The sequence below is a fragment of the Monodon monoceros genome, unplaced genomic scaffold (genome assembly GCF_005190385.1).
Source record: "Monodon monoceros isolate NGI ecotype Baffin Bay Population unplaced genomic scaffold, NGI_Narwhal_1 Super_Scaffold_7, whole genome shotgun sequence".
NCBI classification, from domain to species: Eukaryota; Metazoa; Chordata; class Mammalia; order Artiodactyla; family Monodontidae; genus Monodon; species Monodon monoceros.
Genome location: NW_021703784.1, coordinates 45484442 through 45509711, shown reverse-complemented (window position 1 = coordinate 45509711; position 25270 = coordinate 45484442). Strand labels below are relative to the sequence as shown.

Genomic DNA, 25270 nt, shown 5'->3' with positions numbered 1-25270 from the left:
GAGCGGCTGGGCCCGTGAGCCATGGCCGCTGAGCCTGCGCGTCCGGAGCCTGTGCTCCGCAACGGGAGAGGCCACGGCAGTGAAAGGCCCGCATACCGCAAAAAAAAAAAAAAAAAAAAAAAAAAAACCCCTACAAACATATGGGTCAGGTAATACTTATAAATTCTTATTATACTGGTTTTTCTCCTAGCGGAGGTAGATCTTAAATAAATGGTCAAGCTATAATGGAAAGCTGAAAATATTTAGGTAAATCAATCTTACACATAACTTTGATTACAGAAGAAGATGAGCACTCATTTTATAAATTCTTAATCAATGAAGACTGATCAATAAATACCTCCTAAGGACATCTGTGTGAGAGAGACTTATCAGGTACGTTACACTTCAGAGGAGGGCTGTGATTGTGGAAAACCTGAATGTACTGGAAAAAGAACACTGTCATGGGAATTAAGGTCAATCTCTCTCCCAGCTCAGACACTCCTGACCTATGTGATGTTGGGCAAGTCACTTAACCTTCTGGGTCTTTGTTTACCTCATTTGGAAAACAATGGCACTGAAAAAGATGATCTTTCTTTTCCAAAGAGGGATTTCATAGAGCCAGCAATAAAATGCTCTGATTCATACTGGTGAGAAGAGCAAAATTCAGACCACAGCAGAATTTGGCTACAATAGGCCATGTCCCCAAAACTCACGAGAACACTTTTCATCTCAAAGCCCAGAATGACGCCATCCCAATCTGGCAGGAGCAAGTTTAACATAGTCATTCAGTTGTGTTCAGGCTCCTCTAAAGAGTAAGATATTTTACAACCGAATTAAATAGCCCTTATTCTTGACAGTAAATAGCAAACTAGGCAAAATTCGTTATTATTGACTAATAATAACTATAAGAATATCAAAGGCTTAGGCAGCACTTACCATATGACAGGCACTGTTCTAAACATTTTATAGCATTAATTCATTAATTTCTCACAACTGTATGCCAAGGTAAGCATTTTACAGATAAGGAAACAGACTAAGTAACTTAGTAAGTGGCAGTGCAGGACTCTACTCAGCTGTTCAGCACCAGTGTCCACACACTTGACCTCCATGCCGCCCTGCCCCTCTTGGACAATGGTGTCACCCTCTGGATGCCTGGATTGTAGCCTTAGAAGTCTTTGGCTCTTCCTGCCCCTTTCTCTCTGACCCTCGCGGACTCTCCGGCTTGTTTCATTTTCTAGTCTCCGGCAGATTCTGCCCACAGGTTTCCTCGGACTGAACTTTCTGAAGCAGCCTAAGGACAGGAGGAGCCAGAAGGCCTCCAGCAGCCTAGTGGACGCTATTCAGCCACAACAGCCATGGGTCACGTGTCCCAGAGCAAACTTCTTGGTGTGACCTGACACAATGTCCTAAAATCAGCCTTCACAAGGTAACTGAAAATTCATCTTTCTTAAACCCAGGGAGAACTCTCACCTTCACCAAGAGACAAGTCAGAGGAGAAAAGAAACATTTCCCCAGGAAAAGCATTTAATGAACTCAGATAAATTAAGACTAAACTTTGTAAAAGTTTAATGGTAGAGATGGTGCAACACAATGGTCTGAAAATAGAGCTTGGGCTTTAAGGGCAGGCTTAACCACCACATGCCTCAAATTCCTTCTGCCTTATTCTTCCATTTGGAAGGCCAAAGCCACCAAAAAGAAAAAAGGAGTGTGGTGAACCTCATGAATGCGTTGCATAAAGGAATTAAGTAAATTAATAGAGATGTGAAGAAAAAAAATCTTATCTAAAGATATGATATTCTCTGCCTGATATTTTTTTTTTCATCTTAGATACAAGAGAAGAAAAAAGAATGGAAGAAAAGACTGAGGAGATCAGAGAACTAGTCAGCCTGCAACGCTCTTTCACTTCAAATTCTGGGTCCATAATTATATTATTCCCCAAAATAATAGCTTTCAAATGCCACCACTATAGGCTGAGATACAAGGGAAATAAATGATATCATCATGGGGCTTCACTTTATTACATGTTCACTGTATTACATTCATGTACCTCAGAAGCACAGAAAACTACCATCCTTCAACATTCATTAAAAAAAGAATTATACAAAAAAACCCCACCACCTTAAATTTTAGTGTTTCATTTCTTCCCACAATCCCACAGAGCTGGTAGGGGGAAAATGTTTCCATCATCTACATTTACAAACTAGTTTCTATCAGCCCTTGGAATCACTAGTTACTCACATCACAGCCTTCTGCCTGCTACAACACACCAGTATTTGCATGTATTTCATGCAGTATCTTCTTATTTGGGTGTTACTTCTTACTTGGATCAGTCAGAAGAGGTTTCAAGGTAGGGAGGAAAGAAGTAGGAGGTGAGGAAAGGGCAATTTGAGTCAAGAGAAATCCCACACCCACTCCACATTGAAATCACAGCTATATATGATGTATGGTCCCCACTAAAGGGAAAAGCACCTGGGGGCCCCTAAAAGCCAGAAGACAAAACACCAATGAGGTCTATTCCGTGGGACTCAGTCTCACCTGAGGACAGAGGCTTCTGTAATTCTGAACAAAACTCAAATGAAATGACATATGCTAAATAACAGAGGGGATAGAACAGACTTTCAGTATAGGCTCAAACTAACAACACAGCTCATTTGAGGGCAGATGGAAATAAACCCCCTTCACGGATGTAAAACAGAAGGAAAAGTGGGATTTCAACTTTCCCCTTAACTAGCTTTTATCTGGCAAATGTCTAATATCTTCCTAGGAGTCAAAGTCCTTGTCTACCAGTCTTATAAAAAGAAAAGAAGAATTTTTAATTAACTTTTTAAATTGAAGTACAGTTGATTTACAATGTTGTACCAATCTCTCTTGTACAGCAAAGTGACTCAGTTATACATATATATATATATGTATGTGTGCGTGTGTGTGTGTGTGTGTACACACACACACACACACATTCTTTTTTTCTTAATATTCTTTTCCATTATGGTTTATCCCAGGAGACTGGATATAGTTCCCTGTGCTATACAGTAGGACCTTATTATTTATCCATTCTAAGGGTAATAGTTTGCATCTACCAACCCCAAACTCCCAGTCCATCCCTCTCCCTTCCCTCCTCCCCCTTGGCAACCACAGGTCTGATCTCTATGTCTGTGAATCTGTTTCTGTTTTGTAGATAGGTTTATTTGTGCCATATTTTAGATTCCACATATAAATGATATCATATGGTATTTGTCTTTCTCTTTCTGACTTACTTAGTATGATAATCTCTAGTTGCATCCATGTTGCTGCAAATGGCATTATTTCATTCTTTTTTATGGCTGAGTAATATTCCATTGTATATATGTACCACATCTTCTTTATCCATTCATCTGTCGATGGACATTTAGGTTGTTTCCATGTTTTGGCTATTGTGAATAGTGCTGCTATGAACATAGGAGTGCATGTTTCTTTTTGAATTAAGTTTTGTCTGAGTATATGCCCAGGAGTGGGATTGCTGGATCATATGGTAAATCTATTTTTAGTTTTCTGAGGAACATCCATACTGTTTTCCATAGTGGCTGCACCAACTTACATTCCCACCAACCGTGCAGGAGGGTTCCCTTTTCTCCACACCCTCCTCAGCATTTGTTATTTGTAGACTTTTTAATTATGGCCATTCTGACTGGTGTGAGGTGATACCTCATTGCAGTTTTGATTTGCATTTCTCTAATGATTAGTGGTGATGAGCATCTTTTCATCTGCCTACTGGCCATCTGTATGTCTTCTTTGGAGAAATGTCTATTACAGTCTTCTGCCCATTTTTTATCGGGTTGTTTTTTTTTGTTGAATTGTATGAGCTGTTTGTATATTTTGGAGATTAAGCTCTTGTTGGTCGCATCATTTGCAAATATTTCCTCCCATTGTGTAAGTTGTCTTTTCATTTTTTTTTTTATGGTTTCCTTTGCTGTGCAAAAGCTTATAAGTTTGATTAGGTCCCATTTTTTAATTTTTGTCTTTAAGGAAGAGCAGATTTGTAAACAATTTTTGCAGAAACTTCTTTTATTCTTCTGTTTCCAAAATAATTCTGAAGGCTGACTGGTAAGATTTTCAATTAAATTTTTAATCATTAAATGCTACAGAAAGTCTGACTTGGTCCAGGAGAATTCAGAGAGTAAAACCCTGAAAATTGAATTCTTGAGGCCTGTCAGAGTCCACAGGAGCTTAATGAGGTCCACACCCTGGACTTCCAGCTTGATTTTCCAAAGAAGCCATATACTGAGAGCCGTAGGCCACTGAAGTCCAAGAGTCAACAAAGGTAATTTTCCTTCACCTACTTCTTAGTAGAATGTAAGTTGTATAATGCTTAGCTCAAAAAAGTACTCACTGAATGAGTGCTAAATGAAAGAATAAAATATCCCCAGGGAAGGCACGACAGTGACTCCCACTTCATGCTCTACCTGAGGTTAGACCCAACTATGCTACATAAATAGTGTAAAAAAAAAATCTTGTTCACAGCAGCTTTATTGTAATAGTCAGAAATTAGGAATAATCCTGATGCCCTTCAAGAGGTGAAGAGTTAAACTGCAGTATATCCACACCATGGGATACTACTAAGCAATAAAAAGAACAAACTATAGATACACACAACAACTTGGATGAATCTTAAGGGAATTATGCTAACTGTAAAAAAAAAAAGCCAATCCCAAAGGTTATATACTCTATCATTCCATCTATGTGACATTCTTGAAATGGCAAGATTATAGAAATGGAAAACAGAAGAGTGGTTGCCAGGGGTTGGGAATGGGGATAGAGTAGGCAAGAGGAAGATGGAGATGGTTGTAAAAGGAAAAAGGGAGAGATCCTTGTAGGGATGGAACTGATCGGCCTCTTGATAGTGGTGGATACACGTGATAAGATTGTACAGCACTTAACACACCCAGGTGAGCACTCTTGTGCTCACACACGTGAGTACATGTAATACTGAGGATATCTGAATTGTACTGATGTCATTATCCTAGTTGTGATTATTATACTATAGTTGTGCAAGATGTTACCATTGAGGGAAACCAGGTAAAGCGTACACAGGTCTCTCTGTATTATTTCTTACAACTATATAAGAATCTACAATTATCTTAAAAGTTTTTCTTAAATCTTAAGAAATCTCTCCTCTGCCACCATAAGCACCACCATTTGAGACTGAATGTTTAACACACGAAATCTTTCCTCACCACCTACACAGATCTCTCCCGCCTCTAAATGCACCAACTGTTTTTATCACATAATCAAACTCCTCTTCTTACATTAAGGACAGGTGTTTCAGGACTCTTATCTCCTTATAGGATAAAAGCTCCTGAGACAGGAGCCATGTCCTCTACCCCTTTGATACCCTCTCAGTGCCTAGCACAATGTTGAACCAAGAGCAGAGACTGAATAAAAGTGGTTTTAATAAATATGTGAATGAAGGAATGTACACATTTTCTACTCCCTATAGTAGAGCTGGGTAAACCAGTAATTCACAATCCTTTTGCTCCAATTTTCTCAACTCTGAAAGGCCTGTAAAAGCTGTGCTCCCCACCCCAGCCTTACAGGCCTACAGTGAGGTTAAAGATCACCTCCCACTGAGGCTGCAGTAGTAGCTGCATTGATTATTTGCTGTGTGATCTGGTGCCAGCTAATTTCTCTGAACCTCAGTTTTCCCATTTGTAAAATGGGGGATACTGCTTATTTTTGCAAAATGGTGGCCAATTCTTAGTAAGTTTCTGCCTTTTCAATAAATAGTGTTTTATTCACGTAGCACGTTTCTCTAAAGATCGAAATTTACTTCCATTTACAATGGCAAAAGAAATGTGTGCAAAGTAAATGGAGATAGAGGATGGAGAAACGGGAGGAGACCAGTTCAAGTGGAAGCTGACAAGGGAATTTACCGGTAGCTGTTAGGACAGTGCACCGCAAGTACCCCTCCCTGCAAATCACTGTGGAAAAAGGCTTAATTCGGGCATGGCCTCCTCCCCTTGGTTTCATGCCTTGGTCCTGTCTAAAGGCATCATAGACACTAGGGCAACACACCCCAAAAGTCTGCGGTCCCTAAGAATAGTGGGCTGGTGGTACTGAAGAGAAGGAGAAAGGGCTTCTGTTTATTTTCTCTGCCAGGGAAGTATTTGTTTTCAGGGTAAGTCTACTGCTTCCTTCTCAGGGCTGGGAGTGCCTTAGTACATTCTTACCCAGAGGGTGATAACTTTTCCCCTAAGTATGCAGCTGTCTGAAAACATATTTGCTCTGGATGTGTCACTGGGTTATGAAGAATTCTATGAGAAACACTTTACACATGGCTGTTTCCAAGCCCAGGCAGTAGAGATATTTGCTGACCCATAAGACAGAGATGGACAAACATTGGATATAGTTCCAGGGTCCAGGTTTTAGAAGAATACACTCAGTCGGCTGGTCAGTCATTCTGAGCCCCGACTATACACCTGGCCTCAGCTAGAAACTGAGGAGGAATCATGCATGACTGTTACAGAAGAGACCCCGTCCCTTAATGGAGATCCTGGTCTAATTTTGCATATTCACACATGTTTGCTTTACTTCTACCATGATGATCTTGCATGGAACAACAGCACGTTTTGTCAAAGCCAAGGTCTTAAAAAAAGAACATCATTCCAAGCATATTCCCTATAACCAGCAGAAGTGTATGAAATAGAATAGAAAGATATGTCCAAGTTAGACAACAAACGTATGGCATAACCCACAGATTTCAGAGAAAAAGAAATGAATGTGCTGTCTAGAAGGATTAAAAATCTTTAAAACTTTATGAGTTCTATTCTCTTCCTTATTAATGCAATGAATAATAGCATATACTCATTAAGTAATTACTACGTGCCAGGCACTATATACTAAGCCTTTCAAAGAATCAGTTCATTTAACCTTTAAAACAATCTCAAGAGTGATGTGCATAATATTTTTTCTATTTTATAGATGAGGAAACTTCAGCTTAGAAAGACCAAGGATATAAAACCAGGATCATCTGATTCAGAACCAGCATTCTTGATCTTCACACTAAGCTACACTGCTCTGGGCTTGTTTCACAGAGAAGGCCAAGGTTGTTATTGCTATTACTGAGAAGAAAGTATACTTAGTATTGGTCCTTCAAACATATTAGGTGGAACCACACAAAATTGCAATATGCAAATGCTCTGATCCACAGAAATGACAATTTCACTTGGTTCAACGTAATACAATATCAAGACAGAGAATGGCATGTGCCTGGCCCCAGCACCGTCCCTAACTAGCTGTGAGACTTTGGGCAAATCACTAGTCTTCACTTGTCTCATCCCATAAAATGAAAAGGTTGAGCTGAATTTGTCTTTAAGTTCCCTTCCCGCTCTATAATTACAAGGGAAGGAAGAGAAGCACCATAATTCATTTGTTCAATAATTATTTCTTAAGTGACAACTACATGCCAAACGCTGTGCTTTCTCTTTCATTCTAAATTCATCTGCATTTCAAGGACAGCCTCCCAGCAGCTTCCTCTGATCCCTGGGCTCTCACTTGTTAGATGTAAAAACCCAGCTTGAGGATTCTTGCTTGCCTTCTATTTAGGGAAACTGGCAGGTGCCATAGGATGCTAGCAGCTCCTGCCCCATCACCATTCCACAGCATAAGGGAAAACCAAATGCCCTAGAAACTACTTCAGGGTGAAGAGATAAAGTATGGCGTGGCAGCGAAATGGTACATGTGTACAAATGTGCATCTTCCAAAGCAAAGAACTCTCAGTAATTATACTGGCTCACAGTGACCTCCAGAAAATATTCTTTTTTTCTGGTCTTTACTTGCACACCCCCTCCACCAGGAAGACAGCCATCTAGCCTTTTAACTTTAAAAAAAATCCAAAAAGAGACCTCAGTTTTGCTGGGTAGAGCACTTGAACATCTAGTCACAGCGTTTGCAATGATTAAAGATTGGGAGTAGAGGATTATGGGAAAACAGCAAGCCTGTTTTGGGATTATGGGAAAACGGCAAGCCTCAAGACATTAATTCAACACTGACTGTGCTGCTCAGTAGCTTTGTGAGCCTGGATTCATCATTCAACCTGCCTTTGCCTCAGTTTCCTCATCTGTAGAATAAAGACTGGGATAGACAACTTCTAAGTTCCTTTCCTATCCTAAAGGTGGACCAGCCCTTTATCATCTAAGTTTTTACCATCTAATCTGCCATCTGTTCCCTTTTGCACGTCCACTGTGGACACAGCAAACAGCTGTCTTCCAACACGCCTACAACAGCTCTTCAAATACATACTTGAAGTCTCTCATGTGTGCTCACTTGAATCCCTCTCTTCTGGCTTAAGTCGTGTGGTTAGCAAGATGTTGGGAGTAACTCATGTGGAGTCATATAGCTAAACTTTGAGCTCATAAATAAGGGAATATACGCAGCAAATAGATGTTTGCTTTCTCAATTTCTTGAAATTGAGAAAGACCTATAACTCTCAACCTCATTCCCTGGGAATCCTACCAGCTGTTACAGGAATACAAAAGCTGCGGGAGAAGGGGATGAATAACCTTGACATGCTGACAGTCTAGCTGAGATCGAACCTACACACAGTATGTAACTGGTGAATTCTATAGGAAAGATAATTATTATGTGCTAAATTTGGGTATGTACCCAGTATGAGTCAAAAGAAGCCAGATGAGCAAGGTCCGATGTGAGGTATAGTCTGCTTCAGCGAAAGCCCGTTGTTCTATAGATCGGACTCTGAATCATTGAAAAAGACACAACTCACCAGGGAAAATGACACCAACCCAGCCTCTAACCTCTTCAAATTAGGGGTGACCCTGGGCTCTACCAATAGAGCTCCCTCAAACCCTTCTGGGATAGATCAGAAAGGATTATCTGACAGGGCAGTGGAGGCCATTGTCAGCCACATGTCCCTTGCCCTTCTGTGTTCTATTCTCAGTCAGGGCTGCTCATTTCTCTCTTAACCTGTAGCTTAACTTAATAGTCCATTTAATGCAAACAATTGCCACATGGGGCTCCTATGAAATGTGTCACTTTAAGTACCTTGAAGTCTCCAGAAGGAGTTTTCCTCCTCCTCAAACAACTACCTTTTAGAAACCAAATAAATAAACCAAAGAATCAAAATGATTTCACAAGAGAAGTAATCACAAAAGCTAATTGTTTGTTAATAAACTGCTACTCCACCTGCCCAGTTTCTTTACAAAATACAAATACCTATAAGGAAGAAAGTAATTTGAGAACTGTTATTAATCAAATTCTATGTTTTAGAGATGAGCAGTTTTCTATTTTCTCTTCAAGGATTTTGAATTATAAACTTTCTCCAAGAGACAGACACGGAGAAAAGTTTCAGCCACATCAAATTTTGAAAACATCCATGAAATGTAAGCTGATATATCTCATAACTGATGTTTTTATAAACCTGTCCTTAAAAATCAAGGGCATGCTCTCAACACTTTCTGTCACGGAAATTGTTCCAACAGGCAAATAAATAGGCATTTCCATGGTTAAGGCCTCACAGCTGTCATATTATTTAGTTCTGCACAAATGAAAAATCCTATTACCAAAAAAAGGTTGGAGGATCTGTGGCTGGAATCTGGCAAGCAATTGCATTTCCATTTTGTTTTGGTCAGTACGCTCCCTCAATGCAAATATGAACACCACAAAATATTTAATTAAAACTAACTATGTGGTCTGACAAACAAGTCCAGCACAACTGGACACATGTCCAAATGAGAAGTTAACGCTTTGCCATCTTTAATTAATGATGCTATGAAACTCATTAGAGAAAAGAGCTCACAGTTCCTCAACCCCCATGCTCCAATGACTCAAAAATGCACATTCAACTCTAAAAGACAACAGAACAAGCAATAAAATTTCCCATTTCCTCAAGGTCACAGAATAGACTTTCATATCACAAAACTCAAAAGAATCCAAATTCCCAACCGGTCATCATGTTTCTCCATGAACTGGTCTCCCAGTGGGGGAACTTGAGTTTATAAAGTCTTTCCCGCTTGTTTGAACTTGATTTCTACTATTTGCCTGGTATTTGAGGGAAGAAAAAAACAACATTATGTTAGGGGGAAAAGTATGAAAAGACTCAAACATGAACTTTCATTTCTTTCTGATAAAAATTTAAAATATTGTTTAAGGTTTATATAGACCTAAAAGAAAAGCAGAATTTCCAGAAATTGCTCCAGGAATTCATGGAAAGAGAAGCCTTTCACCTGTACTATTCTTTTAATAAATAAAGCAAAGAAATAGCAAGAACTAGATGGCCTTTCAAAATGCCTAGGTTGCCTCAAATGATTTTTGACAAGGGTGCCAAGACCACTCAATGGAAAAAGGACAGTCTTTTCAATAAATAATGCTGATAAAACTGGATATCCACATGTAAAATAATGAAGTTGGCCCTTTACCTAACACCATATACAAAAATTAACTTAAAATGGATCAAAGACCTAAATATAAGACCTAAAACATACAATTCTTAGAAGAAAACATAGGGCAAAAGCTTCATGACATTGGATTTGGCAGTGACTTCTCGACTATGACACCAAAGGCACAGGCAGCAAAAGAAAAAAATAAATTGGAATTCATGAAAATTTTAAAGTTTTGTGCATCAAAACACTATCAACAGAGTAAAAAGGCACCCCACAGAATGAAAAAAATTTGAAAATCACATATATCTGATAAAGAATTAACATCCAAAAGTTATAGAGAACTCCTAAAACTCAACAAAAAATCCACCCAATTAAAAATGGGCAGAAGACTTGATGTTTCTCCAAAGAAGATATACAAATGTCCAATAAGCACATGAAAAGATACCTGACATCACTAATCACTAGGGAAATGCAAATCAAAACTGCAATGAGATACCATCTCACGTCCATTAGGATGGCTACTATGAAAGAAAAAAAAAAACAGAAAATAGCAAGTGTTGGCATAGCTCTTATTATTACGACCTCCACCACTACATCTATTCTCAGCATCACAAATAAAATCTCATCCCACCAAGGAGAAACCATTTGCATTTCATTCTCTGAAATGATGATGGCCTGGCCCCAGGTTCAACATCTCATCTAAAAAAAGTGAATCTTCCCTTCCTCAGCAGGAGCACACTAATGGGAACTGGGGCCCAAGTTACTCTGTCCTTTGGGCAGCAAAAGAGGTAAGACACTTACCCCCAGTTGCATTTATTCAACAAATGTTCATTGTGTACCTAGTCTGTGCTAGGCCCTGGACCGGATGCTAAATTTATTTGCTCACACCCAGCACTTCCCACTGTACTCTGTGGAGCCCAAGGCCTTGTTTCCTTACTGAAATATGCTTATCATCTAAAAGCAATGTGGTATAAAAGCATTTCCTAGGATGAAACTAATAAGAATAGAAGAGGGCACCCCAAATCACCTATTTCTATTTTCCTCCTTATAGTTCTGTTCTTTAAAAAAAACACAACTCTCCATTTACTTTCAAATTTCATAAAGCAGATTGTTCCCAGACAAGCTTTATCCAATATTATCAGGAAGAAAGATTTCAGGCACACTTGCTCTGAAACTGACAAAATGACAGAGCAGGCCATTCCTGCTTCCACCCACTCATGGACTGCAGCACACTCCTGGGCCCTGTGAATAGAGCCAGGACCCTGGAAAGGCAATACACAAGCCTAGGGCATGCACAGGAGCCACCATTGCCAGGGAAACTTCCTCCTTCTCTAAACCTTCCAGCTAGGCACCAGAAGATAAAACTTCTGAAAACTTAACATTTACTGAGGCCCAGGTAAGTCTTAGCCACTTGCAAAAGAGCTGATATAGTGATTGATTATTAATTATTTTATGAAGTCACACCATTGTGTTCAGGCAGCACAATGGGGAAAAAAAAAAGCACTGACTTGGGAGTTTGGACCTAGGCTTGAATTCCAGGGTTAGCACTCACTAGCTGTGCGACTCTTGACAAGTATTTCACTTCTTCTAAGTTTCATTTTCCTTAACTATATTTGTACAGCTTAAAATTCCTACATTTGAGGACCTTTGTGAGGACTAAAGGAAATGATTCATGTTAAATACCTAGCTGATGTCCGACACAATAGAATCTCAACATTATGGATGCCCTCCTGCCCACCCCTTATTTTCAGGCAGGAAAAATGTCCCAAGGAACTCAACTCCTGATTTAGAGGAATAATAAAAATGCGTGGATCCCAGGCTAATACTGCCCCTAGTTTTTCTAAGAGCCTAGTTCTGATAACTAATATTTTTAGGACTCTGACAGTACTTGAGATGTTATGAAAAATCCAACCAAGCCTCCTCCAATAGCTCTTTCTCACCCAAATTTTACAGAGAGCAGTCAAGAAGGCTTCAGCTTTATCTCACAGAGCATTATGTTCATTCACATGCCCATATGCATACAGTCTTAAGAACTGGGTTCTTCTCTTATGTGAGGACCAATAACCTCTCCAAAACTTTAATAACTCTGAAGTCTTAGCTAAAAGAAAAAAGAAACAAAAAGGATTGGGTCTGCATTTGTGGCATTTCATGGTGTGTTGAGTGGATCCCCAAGACCAGCCCCAGATTTCTGATGGTTCAGTGGGAGGACTCATAGGACAGCATACAATCATACAGCCGTGATTTATTACAGTGATGAATACAAAGCAAAATCAGCAAGGAAAAGAGGTAGATGGGGTGAAGTCTGGGGAAAACCAGGCATGGGCTTCGAAGAGGCCTATCTCAGCTGAGTCATACACACAAGTTGTGACAACATGTGTGAAATGTTAACAACCATGGAAGCTCATTAGAGAGTAAGCGTCCAGGGGTTTTTACTGGGGACTGGTCATGTAGATACCCCCTGCCTGGCATGTACCCAAATTCCAGACTCCCAGAAGGAAAGCAGGTGCTGAACATAAACTGCATTGTTTGCACAGTTTAGATGCAGTGAGCTACTGGTATTACTTAGAGTGGTGGGAACCCTTCTGCAATCCAAGTTCAGATACCAGTCAAGGACCAACCTTGCAAGCAGGCATTTCTAAGGACAAACAGTCTCAGGCTCACTATGTTAATCCCTTCCCGCACACACAAAACAAAAACCCAAATATCTAATTAATAACTGCCCTATGACCACTAAATTCTTATAGCTAATTGACATGTTGAAATTCGTATATTAAAAAAAAAAGATAGTGAATATAACTCAGTGCTTCAAAATATATTCATTCAGCACATTTGTACTGTGTCAGCCTGCTGGGCTCCAGACAATAAGGAAATAACAGTAAGTGCCTGCCCTCTAAGAAATTTCAGACCAATAGAGACGATAAGATGAGTACACAAAGAGCATTAACACAAGGTGGTATGCGATGATGACCATAAAAGAGGTATAAGCCAAACACTAAACCAGTTAGAGAAGGGAGAGGAAACTTCCTGCTGTGATGAACCAGGAAGGTTTTGATAAGAATTACCACAGAGCTGCAGTTTTAAGAACAGGTAAGATTTTGAGAGTAAGTGGCAGGGCAGGGAAGAGCTCAAGAAGGGGAATAAAAGTACCGTTCCAGGGTTTCCCTGGTGGCGCAGTGGTTGAGAATCTGCCTGCTAATGCAGGGGACACGGGTTCGAGCCCTGGTCTGGGAGGATCCCACATGCCGCGGAGCAACTAGGCCTGTGAGCCACAACTACTGAGCCTGCGCGTCTGGAGCCTGTGCTCCGCAACAAGAGAGGCCGCGACAGTGAGAGGCCCGCGTACCGCGATGAAGAGCGGCCCCCGCTTGCCACAACTAGAGAAAGCCCTCGCACAGAAACGAAGACCCAACACAGCAAAAATAAATAAATAAATAAGTAAACTCCTACCCCCAACATCTTAAAAAAAAAAAAAGTATCGTTCCAGGCACAGACAGGAAGCTATGTAAACAATGCACAGAGGCTGCTATAGGGAAAGGGGAATACAGTTTGAATGGAAGACTGAGTTCATAGAAGGGGATAGTGGAAGATATGAACCTAAAACACAGGTCTCAAATGTCAAACTAAGGAGATTGTGTTTCATGCAGTGGGTAATGGGGGAGTCTGTGAGTTTTTTTACTTTTCTAAACATGTTACTTTAGCATGAATGAGAGGAGTCACTATAATCAAAAGGACCAGGGCTTTTGCCATAGATGTCACAAAAGCCGCAGAGAGCTAGAAGGTGCAAAGAGGTGAAATATAAATGTCATCTGGGAACAACATTGAGAAGGAAGCAGTAACTAACAATGCTCCTCAGGAGATGCAGGAATCAAACAAGACTCAAAGTTCTTAAGTCAATTGCAGGATTAGTGCATTCAACCAGAAGTGCCTGGAAGGGCAGCCAGGTTAAAGGTAAAAACTAACAGCAGGGCAGAAAATTCAGTGGCTGTGTCTAGAACTCCAATGGAGATGAGGAACCAGTGCTCAGGAAGGAGGTGGCGACTTGAATGGCAAATGTGGAGGAAGCCAGCTTAGAGGCTCAGCTGTAGCAGAGGAGAAGCCAAACACTACACACGGCAAGTCAAGAGCTATGCACTTCTTCTGCCTCAAGCAAACATAACTAGGCTCTTAAGCTTGACAGAGAGATAGCATTATAAACATAAGCATGCACACACACGTGCACGCACACACACACACACACACACACACACACTACTGAGAAGTGCTCTGTGGCCAGAGTGCCTCGGTTCAGATCCTGACTCCACCATGTATTAGCTTTCTGATCTGAGACAAGTTACTTAACTTCTATGCCTCTGATTTCCCATCTATTAAATGGGCTCAATAATAGTACCTTATCTCATAAAGTTGTGGTGAGGATTCAATGAGTTAATTCATGTAAAGAGCTTAATGCAAAGTCTGTCTGGCACATAGTGAGTGTTCAGTAATTGTTGGCCACTATTATTATCTTGAGTCTCACTATAATGTCATGAGATAAAGCCAGGCAATCATTATCATCTCCATATTACTAATAAGGAAACTGAGACTCAGAGAGGAAATACTTGCCCAATTTTCACACAGTGCAGAATACAAGTTAGGGGTTTATAAAGTCCAGTCTCCTTAATGAGATTTACAAAGCTCTCCATGTTCCGCCCACCCGCTACCTCCCTGGCCTCAGTTCCTGCCAACCTTGCCTTGAATGTGAAACTGTGCCCGCCACACTATTTCTTGCCCCTCTTAACTTTCTGATCCCTATTCATCCCTCAAGTCTCCTCTCAAGTGTCACCTCTTCCAGGAAGCCCTTGGCACTTGCTCCCTCTTCCCTCTCACCACCCCACCTCCTTCTATACTCATATCTGACTATTAACATCACACCATGTGTAATTATAGACATCTGCTTTCCCCACTGGACTCCAAGCCTAAAACAATTTCTGGCACACAGTAAACACTGAGTATTTATTGAATGAACTAACTCTTGTCTCTAAGTCTGATATTCTTCCCCCCAGAGCATGCTGCCCCTTTATCAACAAACGTTTGCTGTTTAATAATAGCTTAAAAAGAGTAGCGACAAAATTTCACCAAAGATCAACCAGTCATACTATACTTAAATATCAAACTAAACTTAAACATGTGGTCATTGTACCTATAGGGAGTGAAGCACACAAACACACCCTTCAAAGAGCTGACCATTCCCACCCACAGCTCATCTGTCTTGGTGCCTGTGGTCTCAAAGGAGAGAGACCAAACCCGAATCTATCAAAGGATTCCTTTTCCGCTTGATTAACCCACTGAGAGGGACCTGGGCCTTGGCACGTGAGGAAGACAGGTTCAAAGGTCTCACATCCAAAAGCCCAAGGTGAGGTGCCTCCATGAAGTTAAAGGGTACATCTTGCAACCTGTGTTCCACCTGTCAGCCTGAGACTAGCCTTCAGTTCCCGATGACTCAGAGTGATCATGGGGAAAGGTTACCAGAGAAGGGAAAAAGGGAGCACGTCCACTCCATCCGCAGTTCCTCACACACCAAGCAAACACCTGTGCTCCATTCCACGAACATCTGTTCCCGGAAGCTTCTGACAGGTGGAGCCACATCTCCTCCACACCCTTGGCTCGGGCCACCACCCAGTTCATGTGGGAAGCGGGTGATCCTCTCCACATTTAGGCAACTCTAGCAACGGAGGCTGATCTCCCCAGGGGCTCTTCCTTGAGGAACTCCGGGTATATGTCAGGTTTTCCCGTTGGTCTGGATAAAGCCGACAACACTCAGGGAAACAGAAACACAGGCCCAGAAACATACAAACACACACTTGTGTGTACTTGTGTCTGACGCTGACGGCTTGGGGAAAAGGGCCACTCAGTTTCTTGCGATTTGCCCACAGATGAGAGTTTTGTGGCCCACGCCTCCCTGCTCCTCCCCCGCCAGGAAACTCAGAGACTGCTAACCGCAGCAGTGCCTGCTGAGCATGAGAAATTCTGCAAAGCACGAAAAAAATTCAGCACATACTGGGTTTCAACAATTCCCAGAACTTCAATTCTGGAAATACGGCCCTTACACATTCTTACTGGGTCCAAGCCTCAATCGTTTTTGCCAGAAGGACACCTGGGTCCTTATTAAAAGTGGTAAATATGCTTAACTCCAAGGCAGGCATAGTTATCATCTTGGAATTAATCCCCAATGTGGTCCAGTCCATAAATTAGTATATGGAGCCACCATTTTCCAACACATGTGTACCTTCCTCCAGAAGTCTTGAATTAAACAGCAGCACCATCTCTGCTCCTACAGGTACCTTTTACCAAAAGCTTTAAAATATCTTATCTGTTCCCACAAGTCCAAACAAGCGTGCCTTTGATCAACCTCAAATCCACCTTCCATGCTTTGGACAGTGTTACTGTCCTAAAGTCTAGTTATTTCACACACGATATTGAGACACTTCCATTAGTTCCTTGCTGCCTTCAAGATAAGGGACAAGTTTTTAGCCTGGTTTCACCTTTGGGCATCAGCCCCCCACGTTAAATATATGACCATTAAATATACGCCCTCATTTAATCCTCTGAACAAACTGTGAGGCAGGTCTGATCTTTCCCATTTTACAGACACATTGAGGAAGTGATATGCTATGGTGATAGTTGCAGACTTGGGGGACAACCAAGGTCTCAGGAGGCGCCCTTCAACATGTCCCAAGATGGCAGACCTAAAACAACCCTAGAATCCATTCTATAAAGAATTAAAGAATTAAACTGAAAACCCAGACCCTTTATGTCTTTTTTTTCAAATTCTTTTTCAAATTCTTTTCCCATTTAGGTTATTACAGAATATTGAGCAGAGTTCCCTGTGCTCTACAGTAGGTCCTTGTTGGTTAGCCATTTTAAATATAGCAGTGTGTGCATGTTGGGCTTCCCTGGTGGCGCAGTGGTTGAGTCCGCCTGCCGATGCAGGGAACACGGGTTCGTGCCCCGGTCCGGGAAGATCCCACGTGCCATGGAGCGGCTGGGCCCGTGAGCCATGGCTGCTGAGCCTGCCTGTCCGGAGCCTGCCCATCCGGAGCCTGTGCTCCGCAACGGGAGGGGCCACAACAGTGAGAGGCCTGTGTAATGCAAAAAAATAAATAAATTAAATTAAATTAAATTAAAAAAAATATATGTGTATATATATATACACACAGTAGTGTGTGTATGTCAATCCCAAACTCCCAGTCTATCTGTCCCCCTCACCATTCGCCCCTGGTAACCATAAGTTCATTTTCTAAGTCTGTGAGCCAGACCCTTTATTTCTAAAACTCAAATGATTAGTCTAAAACCAGCAGTGGTGAAGATTCTGACCTAAAGAATCTAACATGCCAGAGTTCAGTCTTCCTCCTAGCGCAGATGGCTGGCAGAGGGGGCAGAGTGGTTGAGGCATGGATTTGACAGGGCGCCTTGGCTTGGCCTGGGATCCAGCCCATGCCCTCAGCCTCAGAGCCCTGTGTTTTAATCAACTGACTCAGCCAGTGGCAGGAGAGACCAGGCGCCTGTGGCCGTGAGTAATGGCAGCACAAAACACATCTGTCTAATCAGAAGCTGATGGTGTCAGTTACACCCGGAGTTACAGTAAAACAATGCTCTACGAGGGAAAAAAGAATGTCTATTCACTCAGAAGTTCAGCAATGCCTTTCCTTCTCCCTCTAACTCACAATGCGAACTTGTGGAATTGTTTACTAGGTCTTATACCCCCCTCTCAAATATTTCTTGATGCATTTATAGAAAGAAGACTTATCTATAAAGAGCAAGCCAAATCTGTTCTACTAGTTGCTGCAAAATATCTGGAAAGTATGACATTAGGAAATGCTTTTATTTTGGCTTTCTTTAATCTCTATCATCATTTTGAGGGATAATGCATAGCAACATGTGTTTGTAAGTGGTAAGTGCTTCACATATGTAAAGTCACTGCAACCACCTGAGGATCATTACACCACATTTCAGCATAGACTTCATTTCAGAAGAGTGATTCATTCATTCTTCCATTTGGTCATTTATTAATTCATTGAAAATACTAAGTTCCCATTGAGTGCCAGGCAATTGGATGCAGAATTAAACCAGAGATTCCAAGCCCTTAGAGCCTCAGTCTTTTCCCAAATTTGCCTTTTCATCTCCAAGGTGTTCCAGCCACACCTGGCGCTCTCTCCTCTCTCCGGTCTCCTCTCTCCCTCCCTCGTCCTAGCCTATGGTTCTAAACCACTCTAGAGTGTGCTCTCTCACGTTCTGCAAGGGTCCCAGCACAGGACCAATACCCAGTGAGCACTAAAGAAAAGTACTGTAGTTAGTGATTTCAGAAGCGAGTACTTTGTGACACACACAGCCTTATTAACATAAATAACCTGCTTTCATTATGCTTCCGTCAACCTACCTTCCCAAAAGTTGCCTCAAAGCAGTTCTCCCTCCTACAATCTGAGGATGTTCTAGATTAACAGTAACAAATAGATGAACAGAAACAACTCTCCTCTCAATGATCTATGGATCATGTGTTCTGCATGAGGGCAGTCAGCTGGGGAGACCCTTAGAAAATAATGAGGGCGCACTGAAAGCAACAGGAAGTGGGAACATTTTCTGACACCTGATTCATTTAGATGCTCTACCAAACTTTTATGTGGGCAAATGTGAATGAAAAATAACCCAGAATCATAGATTTTTAAGACTGGAAAGAACTTCATCTGGTCCAACTCCCTCTATAGATTAAAAAAAAAAAAAACAAAACAAGGCTCTGGGAGAGGACATGACTAAACCCAGAGCTCACAGCCTATCTGTGAGACAGGAGTAGAAGCCAAGCCACCTGCCTCCCAATACAGGGCCCATTCCTCTCCGCAGAGCTGCTCCGAGCTGGGTGAGTGCCGCCAGGGGGTACATCATCACCTTTCCAGCTGCTCTCACTGCTTCCTCCCAGCATGCTTCTGCCTTGATTTAGGCAGCTAGAGACAGCCCTCAGGAGCTCTGGGACTCCCTGTGCAAAGGAACAGCTCCCTTGAATGGCAAGCCTTTTTATTCTGTGAAATGGGACTATTTTCTGTCCTTTTCTTCGCTTCAGGATTGTGATGAAGATCAGTGAGACGCCAGCCACGTAGGAATCCTATATTCTTTGAAGAAAACAGAGTAGGGATCCAACAGAGCATCTGCATCATAATTAAGTCCTACTAACGTTAAGCCCAGGAGTTAGATTTCAGCATTTTTATAAAGACCGACAATGTTTTTGTTTTATTCTACCTTTAAATTTTTTTTTAATTGCATACACACTGACATGCGCTTCAAGTAACAAACAATAACACCTGCCACTTGGTCCTCCTAGTGACTTCGGTGGAGAAAAATCAAGTAGGTGTCATTATTTCCAATTTACGGAAGGGAAAACTGGTTCACAGAAGCTACCCAAAGTCACACAGGTACTAAAATGCAATGTTGGAGCAAGGACCTTATCTAAGGCTCTCTCCTCCTCACTGTGCTATTTAGCTTTAGAACTTTCTGCTCACGTTTTGCACATCAACAACCCTTTTTGTTACATCTGAGACATTTAAGATACTTGAGTCACTTTAACAAGGAGCACAACTTGACCCCGTAACTTCAGTAGCAGCCCCACTGCGGGCACTTCTTTCTGCTGGAAACTAAATGACACAGGGGAACTATAGGGCGTGAACTTTGGGGTTCACAAACAGGATTAACCTTTATGATGTCTTTAATTATTCATGATTTACTCTCAACAGTCTTTCAAAAGCAGCCTGAGATGGTTCTTAGCCCTGACAATAATACAATCAAAAGTAAGGGTTATATTCATTTGTTCTTTTTCTTTTTAACGTACAGATACAGAGAAAAGATTTGGAAGGCTGTATCCCAAGTTTTGCATTAGTTGTTTCTGAGTACAGATGTATTATTATTAATGCTAATCTGTATTTTATCTTTTTCTACAACAAATAGGTATAGTTTTGGTAATAAGAAAACAAACAATAATGATATCACTTACACGTGGAATCTTACAAAAGCTAAACTCATAGAAACAGAGAGTAAAACGATGATTGCCAAAGGCTGGGGAGTGGGGGAAATAGGGAGATCTTGGTCAAAGCAAACAGATTTCCAGTTATAAGATGATTAAATTCTTAGGATCTAATATACAGCATGGTGACTATAGTATGTATTACATACTTGAAAGTTGCTACAAGAAAAATAGTAGTGATGTATACATGTATGCATGTATGAAATCATCATGTGTACACCCTAGACTTATGCAATGTCATTTATATCTTAATAAGTCTGGGGGGAGGGAAAACAATAATTGTTTTTATTTTTTAAATATGTTCTTCACTCTGAAAAATGGGAAAAGAGGTTATCACCACAGGAGGCTGGGAAGCTCTATCACTATGAACCAAGTGACTAGAAAATGCAAACAATACTTAAAGCTCCCAGACCAGAACCTTTGCCCTGTTTCTCCATTTGGGTACTCTCAGCCCTGCAAAAATATAAAGCAATATGCCAGGACACCAATTTTACACAAATATTTTGGGGAAGAAAACTATATATAAATATTTATCAGAAAAACTAAATTTGACAGACATATGGAATCAAATGAAAAAACCTGCATAAATCCTTAAAACAATTTCCATGCTCGCTGGGGCCAATCTGAACTATAACCCAACCCCCAGGAGCACTTGTCAGGCTTCTTTTGCTATTAGAGACTCTTCTAATGGAGAAGTTTGGGAAGCCCTAAGGCAAATAGTACCATCTTATTTCCCCCGCTTTTTGAGAGAGCAGAAACCTGATTAAAACTAAGTCACTTTTCCTTTTAACTTTTTTCAAAAGTCAAATTTGTCTTCATCTACTATCTTTAAAAACTCCTTTATAAAACAGGTGGCAGCCAACACATTATCAGGGAAATCTGTTAAGCCCACAGGGGCACAGTTCACCCTACCTTCCTTGCCCGAGGGGGAGAGCTCTCTGGCCTGGCATCCTGGGTTCTGAGGATGGTGAGGGCCCAGGCTGCCCCAGGGGCCGCCTCACATTTCTTCAGGACAGCAGACCACTCTGCACAAGGTGCTAATTCATTCATTCCACAAATGTTTATTGAGCGAAGCCTGAGAAAGGCCTCTTAGGGGACAGTGGGATCATTCACAAGCCAACGGTCAGGTCTAACGGATCAGCTGTGGACAATCAATCTTTCATGAGCCCTCAAACCACCTCTAGGATAAAGCAAACAGGGCCCTCACCCAACCCACTCACCAGCAGCTGGGTGGGATCAGGCAGGCGTTCTGGAACGGGACTGCTGCTTGAGAGAGGCTAAGGCATCACTGATGCCCACCGGAATGACTGAAACGCCTGCACCATAAATGACATAACACCTCTAGAGTGCTTTGAATGGAGTCTGTCACCTCGTGAGAACTCAATAACAATCATTTTTGCTGTCACTATTCCAACTTGCCCTTACTCAAGGAGCACCAAAAAAGGGAAAAGAACACAGGTTTTAGAGTCAGAGAGATTGGATTTGAATCCCAGCTCTGCCACTTACTAGCTATGTGACTAAGGGAAGCCATCTTTCTGAGCCTCAGTTTCTCATTTGTAAAATGGGGTAAATATCAGGATACCAGCCCTCACGTGGCTTTGTGAGAACTAAGGACGTGTTACATGCAAAGAAGAGTGTCTGGCCCATAAGTGCCCCCCAAAAAAGTCAATATTGCCACTGCCCTGCCCCCCTCCTCCGCTGCTCTTGATGGACCCTGGAGTCTACTTTCACCTGGATCCCACACTAAGGGCTGAGGGAAAGAGAAGGGAGAGAATTGCTGGAGACCTTCCATAGAACCCACCAAAGTCCTCTGCTCCTTTCAAGCACCCTCCTCTGACAGTTGGCTGCCTAGCTGAGAATGGCTGCCAAGAAGGGGACAGGAAGCTGAACAGCAGTTGGCATCCATCCCACCTTCCAGTGTTGTCTTTCTGTCTGTCTGTCTGTCTGTCTGAAACCCCATGGGGCTTCCTCTGCACATCCTTGCATGGTAGAGGCTGACAGTATGATTCATAGTCTGTTCTTATCTAGGCTTCCATCTCAACCCAGAACCCAAAGCCCTGGAGGCTGCTGGTCACAAACCAGCACTCCACGAAAATGAGGACTTTTCATTCAGGCAGGAAGTGGAGCCCCTCAAAGTCAAAGGGGATTTATAAAGGGAGGAGGGAGGAAAAGGAAGAGGGAGGAGGATGGCTGCAGAGAGAGAGGCCCACTTCCTACATGCTGGGAGAGCCCTATGTCCTAGCTGCTGAAGCAGTTGGTTTTCTACTTTGAAAGATAATAAATCTCATTCCTGTAATTTATAACTCACCACGGGACAAGGTCTGGGTGTAGGAGAACTCCAAAACAAATCTGCTTATTTTCCAGGTAGAAATCATCGGCACCCAACTCCCCCTTCCCAACCCCCCGCCTGCAGATAGGTCCTAACGCCCTACCTTACTCCACCTGAGCAATCTAGGGACAGTTACTCCGTAGTCAGGGCCACCCAGCAGCCAGTCCCAAGCCCAGGCTCAGTCCTCGAAAGCCCCAGGAAACGCGACAGCCCACGGAACCGCCGCCTACCCAAGCACCTCGGCTTCCTGGAGACCGCCCCCTGGGCAGCGGAGCCGGCTCTTTCGTGAGTGCGAAATTGAGAAAGGGCGCTTGCCGGGTGTCAAAACGAAGTTCACGTTTTAGAACTCAGAAGACCAGAAAAGCATCATCATTCAACACCAACTCCCTCATTTAACGGAGGAGGAAACACAGACCCAGAGAGGGAAAGAAAGTTGCCCGAGGTAACACAGCGAGTGGGCAGATTAGTCGAGGCTAGAGCCGGGCGCGCTGACAGCATTTCGCCGCCTCCCTCGTCCTCTTGGCCGCAGACCCCGGCCGGTTGGAGCAAACCCCGCAACCCCGAGCGCGGTGCGGCGCGTTACCTTCCTCCGGACTGGGCGCTGCGAGCCTCCTCTCCCCCGGCGGGGTGCTGGCGGCTCTCGCCGGCTCGCTCGCCCTGCGGTCCAGGTGCCGCCGCCGCTGTCAGCGACGGGAGGCGCGTGCGGGCTCCCCGTTGAGCGGCGTGCGGGCGCTCAGGGGCCACTCCCCGACGCACGGGCCAATAGCTCTGCGCCCGCGCCCGGCCCGCCCCCGCGCCCCGCCCCGCCCCGGCCTCAGCTCCCTTGGACTCCAGCCCTCTCTCGGGTCCTTCTCCCACTCCTCCCCGCCCCCCTCCTGTTTCTTCTCTTCCCCTTAGCTCCCCATCTTGGCTTCCTTCTCAACAACTTTTACCCCGAAACAACTTTTTCACTGTGCAGATAAAGAATGCAATACATTTTTTGACCACTCTGCTTTAGGGGTCCTTGGAGCCCGAGAGCGTGGAGCGCCGGGACCTCTTCCACTCAGAGAGCGGGGTCAGCCCCGGCGCAGTGGAAAGAGGCGCGCAGTGGTACGGAACAAGGTGCTTTCAGCACCCCGGACGTCAGTTTCCTCACGAGAAAAATAAACAAAAATATCTCACAGGTTGTTGAGAGGATTAAACGAGCTGATGATTTTAAAATATCTAATACAATAATACCTGGATAAACGGTGAGGGTGATGTGTACGGCCTGAGCCACCCAATGGGTGCGGAGTGAGGACTGGTAAACTGCTGGAAGGTGCTGGCTGGTGGAAAGGCAGGCACGCATATAAATAAAATATTGTACCAGGGCCAGCTGAAAAAAAAGTTACCGATGGTGGAGCCAGACCCGGCAGATTTCCGAAATTGGTGAACTTTAAGGCCTTCTGCTTCCTCATCATCTCCCCAGTTACTGTTGAACATCCAGTGGAGTGTAGCCCAGGTCTGCCTTGGGTCCTTCCAAAGATCTTTCTTCTCCCGAACTTACAAGTGCTGATCCCCAAGTGTCTTCGTTTAGCGCTGGGTGCAGGACTGCTAATCGACCTAGGAATCCTTGCATCGGGTTAATGTGCGTATTTTGGCTTTCACCCTAGCTTTGAGAGCCTAGTGTGTCCCCCGTGCTGAGTGAGCACTCCGGGTGCAAAAGAGGTTTAAGCCTTTGAAGAGACAAATTTGTAAACGATTTCAATTTAGGGTAATAACTGCTATAATAGGTGTACAAAGTGTTATAGAGTCGCATACACTGGGGAGAGGAGAGCAGTAAAAGCTTGAATACAAGTGCGACCAAGATAAGTCTTGAAGGAGCGCTATAACTTAGGTCAGGTGGACGCAAAGAGGACATGAAGATGCCTGTCATATGCCTGGCTATTGCACAGAGTGAGTGACAGGGGGGGCAGAGATGAAGCTAAGAAGGAAGACAGACAGATGCAGGAGGAGTAGCTGTGCCTGTCTTGCTGAGGGAAGCAGGCTGTCTGTCATCATCCTCTTGGGGATGACTGCTGATGAATGATTTTAAGCAAAGGAGTGGCATGACTTCATTTGCTTTTGGTACCTCAGTTTCAGTGTCGATTGCACCTGCCTTGTTTATCTCCTTCCTGCTCCTCTCCAGCCTGGAGGGCAGGCACTGGGTCTTGCCCTTCCCGCTCCCCCGCCATCGTTGCCTTGCATCACCTGGTACAGGGCTTTGAGGGAAACCGATGCTCACTACTCCCAGTGTCACTCCTCTCCAGCAAACAAACAGCAACTCCCAACTGCAAAGGAGGATCTAAGGCTTCTCACTTCAAGTTCTGGGGCAGGCAAGTGGGGGAGAAATTCTGAAGTAGGGTCTTGTCAGGGACCCTCAACTCATCCGAAGTGGCCATATCGCTCAGAGCTTAAAAGCTAGAGCTCTGACATCAAACGGCCAAGGTTCAAATACTGTCCCCACCACTTTCTAAGAGGACCTGAGCTCAGTTGCTTAACCTCTCTGTGCCTCAGTTTGTTCATCTGTTAAAGAGATGATAATCATGCCCC

The 25270-nt window shown here is 43.0% G+C and overlaps 1 protein-coding gene across 13 annotated transcripts in view; it reads right to left on the bottom strand.

Annotated features, from left to right (window-relative positions):
* Window positions 1-23444, bottom strand: part of SYTL2 (synaptotagmin like 2) — a 104716-nt gene extending 81272 nt beyond the window's left edge. For 12 of the 13 annotated variants that reach the window (XR_003791374.1, XR_003791375.1, XR_003791376.1 and 9 more), the window contains exon 1: window positions 23304-23444. The gene's annotated coding sequence lies outside the window, so the exon portion shown is untranslated. The remainder of the gene's footprint in view (window positions 1-23303) is intronic. The other variant, XM_029207319.1, reaches the window with a different exon arrangement.
* Between the last annotated feature and the right edge of the window lie 1826 nt (window positions 23445-25270).